This window comes from Protopterus annectens, chromosome 3.part0, assembly GCF_019279795.1.
Source record: "Protopterus annectens isolate FY-2018-M chromosome 3.part0, PAN1.0, whole genome shotgun sequence".
Classification (NCBI taxonomy): domain Eukaryota; kingdom Metazoa; phylum Chordata; order Ceratodontiformes; family Protopteridae; genus Protopterus; species Protopterus annectens.
The window spans coordinates 1,931,205,736-1,931,222,564 of NC_056731.1; positions in this window are offsets into that span (position 1 = coordinate 1,931,205,736).

The window sequence follows — 16,829 nt, forward strand, 5'->3', positions numbered from 1 at the left end:
AGATGACTGGAGAATAAGCATGCTCATGCCAGTGAGCAACAACAAATGAGACATCCACAACTGTGGGCAGTACAGAGACATCAAACTCCTATTACATTGCATGACATTTCTGGAGAGGGTGATTGATAAATGGATATGCAGAGTAGTAGAATGTAAGATGGGAGGTGAACAGTTCAGATTCAGATCAGGATGCAGCACACATGACCCAATGTTTGCAGTGAAACAGATAGTTGAGAAGAAGCTAGAGATGAGGAAATAGTCCAACTGAGCATTCCTAGACATGGAAAAAGCATATGACAAAGTCCCAAGAAAGCTGATCTGGGCAGTACTGCAGTGGTTCAGAGTCCCAGAAACATTGGCAGAATTAGTGCAGGGTATGTATAAGGACCCAATGACTCAAGTACAAACAGTGCTCGGCCTCACAGAGGGGTTCCCAGTAGGAGTGGGTGTATACCAGGGTTCAACTCTGAGCCCACTGCTGTTCATGCTGGTGATGGTCTACATTAGCAAACAGGTTGGAGGGGACATTTCAACAAAGTTACTGTATGCAGACGATGTGGCATTACAGGCAGACTCTGAGCAAGAACTTCAGCAAAGGATAGGGAAATGGATTGCAAAACTTAAGGCACATGGGATGAAACTAAGCACAGATAAGAAAGTAGTAATGGCAGCAAATTGTGGAAATCAGAAGAAGGTAAGAACTGAGATAGAAGGGAAAATAGTGGAACAGGTAAATAGCTTCAAGTATCTTGGAGGGGTGTTTGAGAAGACGGGAAGTCTGAATGAAGAGGGCAAAGCTAGAATCAGAGGGGCTGTAGCCAACTGGCATAGAGACTCAGGTGTAGTCTATGACAGAAGAATGCCAAAGAAGCTGAAAAGTAAGGTGTACAAGACAGTGGTGTGACCAGTACTATTGTATGGTAAAGAAACTTGGGCAGTAAAGGCAGAGCAGATAAAGAAACTAAAGGTGATGGAAATTAAGTGCCTGAGAAGGGTGGTAGAATGCACACTGTGGGACAGACGAAGAAAGGAGGGCATAACAGCAAAAACCAAAGTAGCTCCAACTGGAGAAAAGATCAAAGAGAACAGATTACAGTGGTTCAGACACATGTGCAGGAAAGAAGAAGACAATTTGGTGAAGAAGATTTGGGACAGACAGGAAGAAGGTAAGAAGAAATTAGGGCATCCAGCAAAGAGGTGGATGGATTGTGTGAAAGAAGATCTGTGACAGTCAGGCAAATGTGTTGAAGAAGGCAGGAGTGTGGCACTGAATCAAGAGAAATGAAGAGAGTTAACATGATACCCTGACCCCATGTAGAAAAATGGGAAAAAGGGAGCTGATGGTGATGATTGTTTTTTCAACTATACCAAATGATAGTAGATTATTGATATATAAATATACTGATGATTGTAAGATCGGCTTCATTATCCAGAATAGTAATGACATTGAGCAAATAAATACATTTCTTGCCAAACTAAACAACTGGGCTGCAGACGTTGGTCTCAGTTTTAGCTTGGAGAAATGTGAATTAATGTATTTCTCAAAAAAAATATTTAAATCACCTATTTATTTATCTTCACGTGTTCCAAGAGATTGAGATCTGTCTAGATCTGGGTATTAATGTTACCTACAATCTGTCTTTTAAAATGCACATTATTACTGTTGCCACAAAAGCAACTAAGCAGATGGGTTTTCTGTTAAAGAATCTTACAAGAGATGTACATTTTCTAACTGAGGTGTTTATAATTTATATAAGTTCAATTACTGAGTACAATATAACTTTATGTGTTTATTCAGCCTCACAAAAAAGCAGTTTGGAATGAGTTCAAAGGAGATTCACTAAAAGAATAGTTCAGGTCAGTCATCTGAACTACTTTTTTAGATGCAAATACCTGAACTTACTTTCCATCAATTTCAGGTATTTGCAGGGGAAATTTATTTTGACATATAAAACTTTTTTTGCAAATTGAGTTTGATATATAAATAAATAATACAAGAACTTTGAAACACAATAATTTGAAATTTGTCACTAAAATGGGAACATGCTCTGTTAGACATTCTTACATCTCTGTTAAGATGACTCATCTTTGGAACAACTTACAAGTTCTTATAAGATCTGCTGATGGACTCGACAGTTTTAAGTGAGGGTTGAATGCTTGGGCCAGAGACAGGTCATATGAATCCCCATTACTAGAATCAGTATGCTTGGATGGCTTTTGGGCCTAAATACTGTATAATAATAGCAATGATAATAATAATAATAATAATTTGTTCATATTTGTTCATGTTTAGGGATATAGTTTATCATGGTGTTGAGTAGGAACAGAGCTAGTTTTTGGCTAGGAAGTCTTTCAGAATGGTTTTGAAGGATGGGAGGGTACTGCACTGATGGATACAGAAAAGGATTTCCAGGCCTCAGCAACATACTATGAGTACAGACAATGCCAAGCAGATTTGATAGGTTTGTGGACAGATTGGAGTTTTTGATCGATGGTTCGTAATGACCAACTAAGAACATAGTTGTTTAGAATGTTATTTAGTGCTGGGCAAGCAGATGGATTCTGGAAATTTTATATGTGGTAAGAAACTATGTCAGTTGATGATGCAGTTCTAACCTGAGTAATTGTTTGGCAGATGCACAAATGAGTGTGGAGTCATTCTACCGATTGATAACTATTGGATAGGTAGCTTTTGAACAATAGAAGGGTGGACTAACAGAGACCTAATGAGGACATCTGAAGTAGAAGTTTGCTGTGACAAACTATGTCAAAGGTTTTAGACGAGTCTAGAAATAAGAAGACTAGTTTGTCATCATCTCTAGCTTTATTGACAGTATCTATTTAGGTTATAAATACAGTGTTACTATTATGGGAAGAATGGAAGCCATGTTGTATGGGTGTTGGAGTTCTTCCTGCAGGAGATAGTTTAGTAATTGTTTTTGAATACATTTTTCAAGTATTTTGGAGAGGGGGATATGATTGCTATAGGTCTAAAGTTAGTAATATCTCTTGAACCCTGGAGAGGTATAATGTCTGACTTTTTCCAGAGAGAGGGAATGTGGGATTGCTGGATTGACCTATTTGTAAGGATTGAGACAGGGCAGGCAATGCTTTCAGCTGTTATTTTAAGGTATTCACTTAGAAGGTCATCAGCTGAAGTAGATCATGGTTTGAGTTTGTTTAAGAGTAGTATTATATAGGTTGTGGGCACAGATTTGAATATGAAAGTGAATGGGTGATACATGGCTGTTGGGTAGGGTTAGGATTACATGTTGGGGACTCCTATACTATCTGTGAAATAAGAGTTGAACTATATTGCAGCTCCAGTTATTAAGAGAGGGGTTACAGTTGAATTTATGGCCAGGATGTAAGATTTCATTAATGACTGTCCAGAATTTTTTAGGGTTATGTTTATTGTTATTCTAGGAGCTATAATAATATAGTTTTTTGCCTTCATTGATTTGCTTTTTAGTATGATTGTGAAGCATTCTGAAGTTTTGAAGATATTGTTGTGTTTTATATTTTTGCCATTCTTTCAATGCTTTTTTCTCTGTCCTGCATTAGTATTCTATTCTTTTTGGATAGACAAATTGCATTATTTGTATTTAGTCTCTTCCTCCTATGAGGTACAAGGCTATTTAGGATATTCAGGAATGTTGTACTGAATTCATTTACAGCATCATCTAAGAGTAGGATTTTTAGGAGGTTCCAGTTAATAGATGATGGGATAAAAATGAACATTTCTGATTTAAACTTGGAAAAAGTGTGTGTTTGTTTTATAAACATGGTGTTTAAGAGGATGTGTGAGATATTTGGTTGTATAGATGGGAGACCATCACTGAGAGTGTCTGACATTATACCTGAGGTGGTGTATTTGCTAGGGTCTGACACTAGGATCCAGTCTAATGGGGAATTTGATGTCTTGCTACAATGTGTGGAACTATTAATTAGTTGTGTGAAACCAAATAAGTTCATGCTAGATGTAAGGGAGTTACAGTTTATGTCCAACCAATTAACATTCACATCACCTAGTAGTATTGTTTCTTGTAGAATTTTTATGGATGTCTAGTGTAGGATATCTTCCAGTATATCTGTATTGTCACCAGGAGGGATGCAAATGACAGTAATACATATTTTATTAAAATTGTTTAATTTCAGGAAAGCAGTAAGAAGCTCTGCTGAACTGAATTTTGGTGTTGGTTTGTTGTAAGGGGAAGTGTGATAGTTGTTGGGAATTATTAAAGCAATACCACCACCTTTCCTCTTTATATGGTGGTTATTATGGATTATATTATAGACAGGAGGTATAATTATGGAGTTGTTTATGCTGAGTTTAAGCCACGTTTCAGTTACAGCAAGAATATCAGTTATGTTGGGTAATTACTGGTTGTAGTTCATCAATTGTATATGCTTCTAACATTTATGGCAGCAAAAGTTAGATTACCAGAGTCAGAGGTAGGGTTAAAGTAGTGTGTAGAAGAAAATTGCATTGAGGTTCATTGTGATAGGTGGAGCCACAAATATGGTGAATGTCTCCTCCTAAAAGGATTTTAGTATATTGGGGAATTATTGATACTTGTTTTTGGAGAGTATTTTCCACTAAATTTGGTTTTGGCTTTAGTTGAAATGGAGTTAATCAGTCTATTTTTTTGAGTAAAGGTGAGGTGCATCAATTGGTTTGGTGCAATGTGTTGAGAGTGTAGGGAGGAAGTATGAGTAGGTGGTTGGGATAGAATTTGAGATATATTGAGAGCTATTATAGAGTCATGGTAGGATGAAAGACGGACCAGTAGCAGGAGAAGACTAGAGGATAAGCTGAGTAGTAGCATGATTAAATAAAGGAATATATATGTTATAGCTGGCAGGTAGGGGGGAAGTAATGATCAAGAAGGAAAAATAAGTTGCGTGGTAAAAGGATATTTAGTGGAGGTGGAGTCTTAAAGCTGATATAAGGTAGGTAGGAAAGAAGTATTTTCAATGAATGAAGAGATTAGGTTGTCCTAGTATCTTCTCTGGAGTGTAAAGAATGTGGAGTTTAAAAGGCTAGAGTATGGCAATGTAAGTAGAATAGGAAGAAGTTGTGGTTTATTTGGGAAAAGTAAAAGGTACACTGTAGAATGGATAGCCACTGTTAGGGAGGGGTGTGACTATGAATGTATATAGTGCAAATCTGTATGGGAGGTAGAAAGGTAATTAGGAATGGTTATAAAAGATTAAATGGAAGTTGGGAATTAGGTAAACTGAAACAGGAATGTATGCATGATAGAAGTAAGGTTGTTTAGAAGGATTAGGGAACAGGAGTCACAAATGTAATGTGTGTGTAGGAAGTTTAAAAGTAGAGTAAGAGGGGGTGGGTGGGAACTGGGGGTAGGGTAACAGGCTTCCACCTTCTGCTCAAGTTATAACAGACAGTAATCCATTTATAGCCAATACAAAGCAATTATCAGAGAGGGACAAAGTAGAACAGGCTTTCTTTCATTTCCTGAATGCAGAAACATATCAGCCAGGAAGATTAAGTAACTGACATATACAGTGTAATCTACTGGTCAAGACAAAGGACAGTGGCCAACTTAGTAAGTGGTCCTTAGAGTATAAGGACAACTCTGTTGGGGGACGTTAAAAACTAATTTCCAGTACAGGCCAGTATGTATACACAGCAATGTTCTTCACGCTAAATTTGCTTACACTGCAAAAAGACAAAATTCCTAGTGAAAATGTTTGGGAGTTGGTCCTTGTAGAGGAGCTTCTGTAGTATCAGGGTTGGATGCAGTGACGAGAGAATCTGAAAGAAAAAAAAAAAGATGAAAACACTTGTGACAATAAGGAGGTACTGCCAGAACAGCTAGCTGGAATTTTGTAAATAATTACATGTCATTTGTGAATATCAAACTGATTTATATAAGATGTTTGTGTTACAAATGTATTAGAACTCTATGTCCTGTGTATATCAAAGTGACTTGTATATATGTTTGTGTTGAAAAGGTATTTGTAAAATGCTTGTGTTTGAAATTTATCCACAGTATGCCCTACTGGAAATAACAGAAATGTACATGCACTATTGCAACTGTTTAAATATATATGTTTTAACAGAGGAAATTGGAAGGTTCACCTCAGTCCAGCAAACTTTAAAATATATCTGAAATTAAATCACTTTACGGGCTAGGCCATAAAGATGCTGTCTCACAGGTTCAATGCATCCAGAGACACAAAGTCTGTACTAGGAAGCTTTCTGTATTGTCTTTGGGGTGAACTAATTACTGTTTATTTATTTATTTCCAGTTTGATGACCAGGGAGGTCCACTGGGCTGAAGGAGCCCGTTTTCAGTGGAGGCCCAGGGAGAAAAGTTCCATAATACATAGTATAAGCTCCATAATACAAAGTACAATACACAGTAGAAATAGAACCAAAGTAAGCAAATTGTACATATAAAATAGTAAAAACTAAACAAAGTTAAACAGCAATGTAGAGTAACATATAATGCATATTTACTGGTTGAAAACAGTAGTACAGAGTTAAATTAATACAGAGGTTTAAATCATCTGAGAATGGTATAGAAGTAACATTAGCAAGAAGGCAGTACATAGGATTAATCCCTAATGTGTAAGGAAGAATGAACCTTATGTGTAATGAATGCATTCATGTATTTTGCAGGTTGGGTAGATAGAGTGGAATTGCATTTCCATTTATTGGAGAGGTAAGAATGGAGCTGGGTTTTGAAGTGTTCAAAGTTCTCAGAAATTCTTAGAGACGAAAGGAGAGAATCCCATTTTTTGGCTAAGGAAAAGGATAGGAGAAGCTACTACTCTGGAAGCATGGAGGTATGAAATTGCTTTATGACTTTCAGCTCCTGCCACAAATCTGAGCAAAATCCCTTCTGTGTATATTTTTACAGGTAGGTGCTAAATCCTGCCAGCTTCCAGCAATTGGGGTTTTGCATAGGAACTAGAGGTCAGATAACCAGCTATCCCAGAAGTAATATTTTAGATATTATTTTGAGAACTCTCTTAGTGAGACAGAGCATTCTGTATTCTGTCTTAGGCCTGACAACAAGAAGTATTATTCACCACATCATCTGCCTTGCTCTAAGTAAGTAGGGAATAGTAATTCTCTTAGATTCACTCAGGAATATACTGAAGTTTAGTTTAGATATTGTTTTTCTTTATTTGTCTGAGCTTGTCCTTCAATGTTATTTTAAATATTTTCTTTGATTTTAAACTCTGATGTCACTGTGAATATATACTTAGTATTTTCTTGTTCTTTTACAATTTATTATTAAATTTATTTAAACATTTGGTTGTGGCTGATCTTTGTAGAGATATTTAAGGTTTGAGAGTATGTGCATATTTATTTGGTGACGTTGTGTGGGCTACTCTTAATAGCTTTGATCTTGGTCAAACTACCATTTGTATTAATATTAATTTCACTTAGAATATTGGGTACAGTGTCTAGTGACAGTCATAACCACCTTATAGTCTGAGTAGAAGGAGGCAGAACTAGTAAACCTGTGCCAGCCTTTCCCAGGTGTGTGTGTGTGTGTGTGTGTGTGTGTGTGTGTGTGTGTGTGTGTGTGTGTGTGTGTGTGTGTGTGTGTGTGTGTGTGTAAATTAAACCTCAAACAGTGTGTATGTCAGCCACTTGGGCAGGAACATGAAGCACTGGCTGGACAGAGAGGGTGCTGGAGGACTTGGCTTGGACACTCAGCTGAGATCTCAACTCTGTAGTTGTGCCAGTGGGGAGTCTTATTGAGGATCTGGAGAAAGAGGGAGAAACCAGCCTGGACTGACTGTGTTCCCCATGTCCTCTTAAGGGAAATTGTGTTTGATTGTGCTTGATGCAGAGAGCTGCATCTGAAGATACTGTGTGTGTACCTGTTATCCTCACAGTGAACATCCCCCACTGGTGCCAGTGGTGAGGATTGAGACTCCTTGATTGCTGGCCCAGAGGTGGATGGTTGTCACAACACTACTAAATTGTCATATAATAATGAGGCAATAAAGTTAATAAAAAGTCTTTCTGTTTTTCCCGGTTAGGGGTCGCCACAGCGGAACTCCCATCCACTAATGATTGCCAGTGGATTTTTACGGTGCCGAGTTTCCAGCCCAACGCCCAACCTTCAAAGAAGGCACTCCCATTCACGCACATACCTACCTGCATGTCTTTAACGTCACTCGACCATGGGGAGGACATGCAGACTCCACACCGAAGGAGCTCCAAATGAGAAGCGAACGGCAGAACCTCTTGCTGTGAGGCGACAATGTTAACCACTGCACCACCGCGGCCTGAGGCAATTATACTTATTATAAAAAGAGATGGAGGAAGGACCACAGTGAGTCAGAGCAAGAGAATATTGGGGAAATATATGAATAAAGAGATAGTAAAAAAGTTTATGAAGGTAAACTGAAAGTAGCATAGCTAAACTATGGAACAGCATTCACCTCACTGTCAGACAAGCAGACAACCTACTAAACTACATCTAAATCATAATAGAATCTGCAAATGATCTGAATTTCTAGGATAAAAATACCCAAATACTCAAGATTTCCTCATCTTACTTACTAAGTCATTTTTTCATAACAGTTTTTTTTATATCTTACAGAAATGAATTTATTGCATTCCTCCAGGAAAATGTATGCATTATTGGTTTCTTATCAGCTTACATATTACCATAAATATAGATGCATATCACATTACTTTGGCACCCAAACGTTTGATAGTCTTGACTACTTAGTGATGCTGTAATCTTTGTAGTAATAATTTCCTGCTTCTATGATGTTTTGTAGTGTGCTCCAATGTCACTTCTTAGAACTTTCTCCACTTTATAGTTGTATGTGATATTTCCTGTTTTTTCCATTTTAATACATTTTATTTTTGTACACTTTTCTTTATAGCTTATGTAAATGTTGTTCTCCATGGGCTTCCACTGAAAATGGGCAATGTATGCAGTCAGGCATTCACAGTAAAAACAAAAAGTAAATAAATCAATGTAAACAAATAACAGCATAACATTTCCTTATAATGTTACTAACATTTAAATTAAATTTTTAAGCTACAGTCAATTATAGCCCCCTTGCCCTAATCGGAAACTGATAGTAATACAACATTAATAATTAAAAAAATGTACACCATAATGTGATACTAAACATTTTTTAGTGTTAAATGCCACCCTACTTGTCATCAACCAATTGTACAATTTATGTAAAAAAATCCTGGAGTCTACTTAGGACTTGCAAGTTGGTAACAATCAAACCATCAAATTTAGGTATCAACATACATCTGTTTTGGAAGAGTGGATATAAAAATCTTAAAAGGGAAACTAAAACAGATCCCTGTGGAATGCATTATTTATATTTTTCAGTACAGAATTCATTATATAACCTTACTCTATTAGAAAAATAAGCCAGTTAGAAACACACCTTCTTTTGAAAGGAATAATATTCATGCAAGCCAGTGCATTTAGTATTATCAAATCAGACACACTATCTAAGGCCTTAGCAAGTTCTAAGTCTATTACATCTACAGGTAACCCTGGTTGATTAAAAAATAAAGTTGCCACAGAAATGGAATAAATTAGTTAGGCAAGATCTACCTCCCAAAACTCATACTGGTCCAAATACAGTGGAAGTGTAAGGGATATGGGGATACATCTAAAATGCCTCTTTTTAAACATTCACCAACAATAATTATTTTTTAACACCATTCACAGTTACAGACATTGTACATCACGTACATACTTTCATACAGTAATCATCAATCCAACATTAAATAAACTGCTCAGTTCATGCCTTCCCTGAAACCTCACTTCTCCTCCAAAACATTATTCTGCATGTATTGTTCCCACAATTTCCATTTTTCTATGTAATTTGCTCCTTCCCTTTTTCTACAGATCCCACTTTGAGTTCTTTTATTTCTGTTACAATATTCACTACTTCAAGTGCAGTTGGTTTAGACTTTGATTTCCATTCTATAGTAATTGCTTTTTTGACAGTCACTAAAATTAAACTTAACAAGGTCTTACTATGTCTAGGCAATTCAGATCCTGTATCCCAGCTCAAAAAAAATAATTTCCTTAGTTACATCCATTTGCTCACCAATATTTCTGACACTGTACTCTGTAGGGAAATTTTAAAGTCTGCCAACTTATTACACTCCCAAAACATATGTTCCCTGTTAGCGCTTCCTTCTCCATTATACCACCAATATTTGCTTTTACTTGAGAAAAAATTCTCATGATTTTGCTTGAGATATAAAAATACCTATGTAAAGAAGTCCAAGCAAAAAATCCTAAATATTCTAGACTTTGCTGCATATTTAGGAGCCACACATATGTCCTCCCATTGTTTATATAAAATAATACATTATTATAAAAATATGTCCAATTCAAGAACAGTTATAACGTAACAGTGTCAATAAACCAAAACATGCCTTGAAAAGGTACTTATAAACATATACAAATATAAATCTAATTTGATTAGCTCTTTCCCTTAAAACTGGAAATATGGATATATAATTATTTAAACCAGGGTGAAAATTTGCAGCCAACCTAACCTTTTATTTGATTGGTTAAATTATGAACTATATTAATATGTACATATATGTATACATATTTTTTTAATGTATGAGAATTTTATTTATTAATTTTATATATAATGCATACATATATTATGTTTAGAATTAACATTTGTTGCACATGGCACTTTAAATGTTTCAAAGGCTGACTAATTAGCTAATTGAGTGGTTTGTAGCTATTGGTGAGAGAGTATTTAAATTTGAAGCACATTTTTGATTAGTTGTTCTGATGAAGTCATGTTACTTTGATGAAAGTGCTTAACATGAATTATTTTGGATGATTTTATTTATTTATTTTTATTAAAAGGAAGTATCCATGGTTCCTTTGGTGCTTTTTTCTTTGGGTTTTGGTATTTTCTGCACCAGCACACCTATTCATTGTTTTTTTGTAGAATCCTTACTAACCCATACTCCAAAAGACTTTATTGAATCAGCTCATGTGTGGGTACACAGTTTACAGCTATAGCCTTTGTTTTGACTGCATTCATTTTATATCCCAAAAAAAACTTGAAACTGTCTCAGAATATTCCACAACACTACCAGGTACAAAATAGTGTCATCTGCAAATAAAGCCAACTTTTCTTGATTACCATACCAATTACATCCTTGAATTTCTGAGTCCCTTATAATCTTTGCCAATGGCTCTAATTATAATGCAAATAAAGAGGAAAAAGGACACCCCTGTCTGGTTAATCTGCTTAGAAACAACCTATCAAAAAGTAACCCTCCCGCTTTAAATTTTTTGCTTCTGATTCTCATATATCCTCCTAACTAATTGTACTTTTGTATCAGGGAATGCAAATGCTTCCTTTGCCTTACTCATAAAATCCCAGCTTAATCTGTCAAATGCTTTCTCTGCATCAAGTCCAACCAACAATAGCAGTATTCTCTTACATTCTGCTTCCTTCTGTATCATCACTGTTCTATTTATGTTGTCAAATGCTTGCCTCACCTCCACAAAACCACACTGATCCATATCTATCAACTGGCAACACTTTTCCACTCTTTTAGCTATTATAGACATAAACAGTTTTCGGTGGAATATAAATACATGCCAAAGTAATCATCCTTCTTTGCCAGTAGCCCCTTACTGCCACAAACTTATCATTACTATCTTTTTCCCCTTCTTCTATCATTACAGGAGCTCCTCTAGCAATTAGGATAAGTACTCCCTTTTTCCTTTGTCCCTGATTGGGAGGGTGGTCTAATGGTTAAGGTGTTTGCCTTACAAACACAAGGTCCAGGGTTTGAGTCTCACAAGGGATAATTGGCTAGGCTTAAAATAGCTCACAAGGGCAGTTAGCTTAGTACTAATCTATGAACCTAATATTCTGCTGAATGTCCATTCTGAAATCCCCTTTGTATCATATTCACATGCTCACTTCTTTTGACTTCTGTGGCATTGTGCTTTTTTCCGTCTTTCAAGCATTTTCCTTTGGAACATTGGAAAATTTTTCACCGGCAAGGCCTCTCTATAAGCTGTATTATCAGAAAAATGAGAAGTAGATTTTCCTTCTGTTTGATGACTCACTTTTTGTTGAGCAAAATTTTGTATTTTCACCTTAGCCTGTTCTACATAAAAAAATACTTTGATCCTCCAGTAGAAAAAATGTTCTGTAGCCAGTTGGGTACAGCACCTTGAATCTCACACGTGCCTCTCAACATTCCTTGATTGATGTGATAAATTTGCTTCTCTTCTGACTAGTGTACAGTGAATAACCATTTTCCACACTCACTCTACTGGCTCTAATTTCTAATACTTTATTATTTCAATTCTTTCTGCTGTAATGATTGCATCTTTACTAATACAGATCTTGGTTGCTTTCTAATGGCCAGGTTTGAAACATATACAAAATGTGCCCTTTCAATTAACAAATCGTGCTGTGGAATACCAATCTAGTTGCTTATTTCTGCTGTCATGAAATGAATATAGTCCATTCTTTCTTGTTTCTCTCTTACAGCAGAAAATCTCAAGTTTTCCTTGTGTGTTCTGTTCTCTAACTGTACCATTTTTGAAACACCTCTTCTTGATCAGACTCATATTCAGCCAGCCTTTACTTCATTTCAACCTCTGATTTTTGCAGTTTTATCAGTTCATCTGAAGAGCTGTTTAAAGCTTATTCCATTTTCCTAGCCTATTGTTATTTGAGTCTATATGCTCCTTCACTGTTTTATTTTAATCAGCTCTAGTACATTTGATTTTTTCCCTCTAGATTGCTAGAGGCCATGTCTTGCACCATAGTTGGAGGAGCTTGAGCTGCTTTTTGTTGAACAAATGTACTATTCTACCTAGTCAGTGTTTTCTCATAGGTTCATAGCTTCATAGATGTATACTAGGTTAACAACCACTAGTGCTTTTATAAGCCTAGCCATGGAACCCAAATATGACCCACAAATTTGATTTTCATAGGAGTTGATTTACTGACTGCCTCTGTCCATCAGAGACATAGGCATCAGACCAGTAGTGAATTTCCAGTTTCCCGTTCATTGGTCCAAGTTGCTCTTAAATAGAGATAGGGAAGAACTCTGCTTCAAATGGATGGGGAGTCTATTCCAGAGAAAGGGAATTCTCTGAGAAACATATATATCTCTCCAATATGTTCTATTTGTGTTGTAAGCAAAATTTAGGTAATTTAATCTAGAAGTTCTGATTCTGTTTTGCTGATGTGCAAAAGGTTCATCAAAACAAGGTCCACGGATACCTTGTATGCCAGGCAAAGATCACCACTCAGAAGTCTGTATGATACAGAGTAAACAGACATGACTTTAAGATGATCAGCGTTGGACATTGTAGTTGCTTTCTGTATTCTGGTTTTAAGGAACCTTTGTTGATATTCCAGTTGCTGCACATGTCTAGTCAGGTACATACTGAAGGGGGCATTATACTCTTTGATGGGTCTGATGAGGGCTAAATACAGAGGTATGATAACTTCTCCAGACTTAGATGCATACTCTTAATTATAAGCTGAGCAAAATAGAAGGATATTCTTTCTACCTTGGACTCATGTTGGTCAAAGGCTATATACATGAGTTCCAAGATTCCTGACTAGTGAATCAACCTTTAAGGGAGTTTTATTGATGATATAGTTACCTTGGGTGACAGACTTCCTAAAAGTTACTATAATACTTTTCTTGGCATTGAGTTTTAAGCCATGGCTTTGACACCAAGCGATTGTCTGTATTAGACCTTCCTGAAGGGTATTCTTATTGTAGGTGGATTCAATGACTGCATGCAGTTTGCAATCATCTGTGAACTTCATTAGCCAGAGGCCTTTGACATTGGCATTGATATCTGAGAAGTAGATGCCAAAGAGGAGTGGGTCAAGCACAGAGTCCTGGGGGACACCACTAGTAACAGCCTCTTTGTGGAAGTGGCCTCACCAATTCTAACCTCCTGGGTCCTATCAGTGAGCCAGCTAGCTATCCAGCATGTTATAAAGATTAGCTATCCAGCATGTTATAAAGGGGTTTATACCAAATTCTGTAAGTTTATTGACAGTGATCGATTAGGGTATTGTATCAAATGCTTTAGCCAGAATTAGCTATCCAGCATGTTATAAAGGGGTTTATACCAAATTCTGTAAGTTTATTGACAATGATCGAGTAGGGTATTGTATCAAATGCTTTAGCCAGAATTAGCTATCCAGCATGTTATAAAGGGGTTTATACCAAATTCTGTAAGTTTATTGACAGTGATCGAGTAGGGTATTGTATCAAATGCTTTAGCCAGAATTAGGTAGCCAGCATGTGCAGTTTTCCCCTCGTCCATTGCCTTAGTAACCTTTTAAAAGAAGTCCAACAGATTCAGTAAGCATGACCTTCCTTTGACAAAGCTAAACTTGGATGAATCCAGTGTCTGGAGGTCTCCTGTGTCCTTGCTGATAATTTCCATGGTAATCCTTTCCATGGCTTTGCAAATAAGACTAGTCAGATTAATGGGTCTGTAGTTTCCAGGATGTGTTGAAGGTCCTCCGTTATGCAGTGGTATGACTGTCTCAGTCTTCTATTCACATGGCGCAAAGCTGTTTTAGGACTATAATTAAATAATGACTCCAGGGGTCCTGACAAGTCATATTTTTGACTATTGAGGAGGCATCTTGGGATGTTATTGGGACTCACTCAGGCCTTGTTCTTGGCTTTAGTGAGTGCAGCCAGTACATGCTCTTTAATCATAGTTGAAGGGGTTATATTTTAGGGTATTTTAGGTGATGGTTGGTGAGAAAGGGTAAATCTGGAACTGAATTTGTCTGTTAACAGGTTTGCTATACTGCCGGGCACAGTGAATGTGGTACCATTAATCACCAGTTCAGTACATTGTTGTGTGCTGTACTTGAGGTTTCTGACATAGCTGTAGAAGGCCTTATGGCTATCTTTCATTAGGGAAACCATCTTAGCCTTAAAGTTGTCTTTGCTCGACCAAATTAGCCCTCTTAGTTTCCTATTTAGTTTGATGAGAGAGTTTTGATCTTTATGGGAATCACCCTTCCTGATTTTTGCAATATTTTTTGTTTTGTTTTGCTGTATATCCTGCTTAATTTGGAATGCCACCAGGGCTGTTTTTTTCTGGCACTAGTCCTAGGCATATTTCTTGTAGGTACAGCAGCCTTGGTGCAGTCATTGACATGGTTGTACACAGTTTCTAAGAGCAATTCAGCATAGGTAGCTGTATTCTCGGGATTTAGAGGGCCATTGAATTTTGACAAACCATCACTTAATAAAAGGTAATTTGCCTTGGAAAGTTCCTAACTGTTATTGGTTTTAACAGGATTATGGAGCTGATTTTGATTTTGAAGGAGAAGTTTCATGGTCGGATTTTACCAGGGAGGATGAGACTTTAGTGGGGTTCAGTATTCTCCCATATTTGTAAGCATGAGGTCAAGTAAGTTGTAACCTCTAGTGGGTGTATGCACTATTTAATAAAGTGTGTTTGCATTTATGAAGTCCAGCAATCTCTGTGTCTGTAGATTTGAGGCCATGTAGACTTCCTTGTGTATAGAAGGGTAATTAAAGTCTCCCATGAGTAGGGTGTTAGGTTTTATGGTAAGTGTCTCCAGTAGGTCCAAGTATGCATTGTGAGCTTCTTGGGTCATGGAGGGTGACCTATAGCTGGCTAGGATATGGTACAGGATGTTGTCTATGGTGATCTGCAAGTGGAGAAGTTCAACATGTCATCCTGTTTGACCACCTTACAGATATGCTTGTTATTGATGTATATTGAGACACACCTCCTCCTTTAGCCCTGTTCTGTGCAATTACTGGTCTAAAAGTGTGGAGACTTTGCACTGCTGGGGTACTCTCTGTCACTTTCAACCATGTCTCAGTAACTGCACAGATGTCTGTATCCTTGAGTGTGAGAAGGGCTTGGAGGGATTGTATTTTTTTTTTTATTTAGGCTCCTGGCATTGAGCAGTAACACCTTGAGGTTCAGTTGAGTTGATTTTGCTATGGCGGCAACTTTGTCAATTTGGCAATGCCTAAAAAGCCACTACTGGGCTGGATAAAGCTTTAGCCAGTATTTAAAAGCCGAGAGGGGAAAGCTGTAGGCCATCCTTAGCAATGCAACATGGCCATGTTCTCCCAAAATGACAAAATTGGATCCCCTTAGAATGACACTAGAAAGACATCCAGTTGTAGAAATCAATAATTTTTTGATCATATTGTGGTATCATCCACGGTGATGATAATATGCTGTTCAATGTTAGGCTCATACCAGCCTAAGACACATAGTCTGAAAGCTCCATAATGTCTACCTTCATATAGTCCAGGGAGGTACATCTCAGGTCATTTATACCTACATGGATTATGACGGAATCATACTGTTGCCCTGGGTGTAATGACTTGAGTGTGTGCATGATTTGGCAGATCCTGTCTCCAGATAAGCAGCTAACCATTATCTTCTCCTTCTTCAGTCTGGTGTATACTGCAATGGAGACCCCCTATGATAAGAGTCCTGGGAAGTATGTTTGTTTGCCTTAGGTGCTTAGTGTTTGGGGCTCCACTTAGAGTGACTGTATGTGCGGTGTTAGGTGTTGTTTTTTTTCTGAGTGCCTTTGGGCTTGCTGAAGCTAGGTTTTGACAACAGGCAGTCTAGACAACCTTTGTTCTTTAGTAAGATTACTTTTAAGTGCCTCAGCATATCTTAGTCTATGTGTGTTATGTACTATATGAGGTGGGTGTTGTGTGAGTGTTTTCAACAACCTGATGTGTGCCTGCTTACAAAACATTAGCCTCTAGCTTCATTGTGTAAGTACACCTCGTGCAT